Below are 1638 nucleotides of genomic sequence, written 5' to 3'. Positions count from 1 at the left end.
AGGAAGGAAGGAAGGAAGGAAGGAAGGAAGGAAGGAAGGAAGGAAGGAAGGAAGGAAGGAAGGAAGGAAGGAAGGAAGGAAGGAAGGAAGGAAGGAAAGCTGGCTGGCTTAGGACACATGATTGATTTTGATCTGGTCTCAAACAGATGAAAATGTGTTAATGTGCAGATTGGCACAACACAAAAGACAGTGAAAAGAATTTAAAGATAAACATGCATAACATTTCAGTTTTTATTATATTGTGCACTCTTTTAGCAAATATTTGTTGAGCCCATAATATAGTCGTATGTGATAGAAATAGTAATTATTGTACTATATAAATATATACAGCATATATCTTGCATCACAATTTATTGTTTGTACTTATTTCATTATCAGAAGTCCTTGTAGAAGGCTTTTACTACAGAAGTCATTTGATTCTTCATGTACATAGAGAAGAAAGAATTAAATACAAATTCTGTCCTGTTGTCACTGGAAAACTGTTGAAAATTATTCTACCACATCTGTTTCAGATGGAGAACAAAACAAAAGACCATAGTGCAAATTATTTTCTTCTGTCAGTTACAAGGAACTTCTGCTATTAAACAACATTCAGCACCATTATGCTGAAGAACAGTAACCACAAAAACAAAACAAAATAAAACAAAACAAAGAACCTTTACCAGCCTAATCAAGTGTTTACATGTATGACAGCTGAGACAAAGAAAAGTTTGTTTATAGAAAACTTATTTTCCAGTAGAGAGAACTCAATATTATATAATAGAACCTACTACCAATGACAAAAATCTACTACCTATGTGTATATGGTCAAGTAACACTCTTTTTGTTTAACACTAGGACAGAATGGTATCAGGTGCTAGAAGCTGCACATGATGATTAAAGCCTATCAACAAGAGCAAAAGCTTCAGGTATAAAGAACATATTTAAAGTTCAGAGAGCTCCACCTGTTAGGGATAGTCACCTCCCTGAAGCGCTTTCTCAAAAAGGGCCCATTAGCAGAACCTGAAGATAGTCAAATGTTAAAGCTATCCAAAATAATGGATTAGAGTCCATCAGGATGCCAGCAAGCTCTTCAAAGGCAGGGTTGTTCAAGCAGAGGTTTGATATCAAAGATGTTCGATTGAGCATTTCTATCTTAGCTACGGAATTAGAGATATAGGATATTCTTCTAGCCTGAAGCTTCCTAATTCTAAGAAAGTATCTATTATTTCCTTGCCTTCACTCCCTTTACACAAGAAAGTGGAATTTATGTCATCACACTATTTTTTTATTAACAGTCTGAATACATTTAACTCCATGGTAAATTTTAGTTTGACAAAACTGACAAACTGAACACAATGACAAAATAAAATCACTCTACAATGACTGTAGGAAGCTAAAAGTATAGATTTAAAAATCAAACCTCAGATTTCATAAAATTTATATAACTTTTATTTTTTATTTTTTTATTTTTTGTGTGTGATTTAAATATTTTATTCTGATGATTCTATTTTCAGGCATTCTTTTTTTAAAATTTATTATGAATACTCATGATATTCAAAGCTAATTGTCACCCCTTGTGCCCATGATGTAAGGGCCAGATTCATATTGGGGGCATATCCACTACCAGAAATTACTTTTTTTTTTTTTTTTTTTTTT

Source organism: Galeopterus variegatus, unplaced genomic scaffold (assembly GCF_000696425.1).
Source record: "Galeopterus variegatus unplaced genomic scaffold, G_variegatus-3.0.2 Scaffold3533, whole genome shotgun sequence".
In the NCBI taxonomy this organism is placed as follows: Eukaryota; Metazoa; Chordata; class Mammalia; order Dermoptera; family Cynocephalidae; genus Galeopterus; species Galeopterus variegatus.
Note: the sequence above shows the minus strand (reverse complement) of the source record.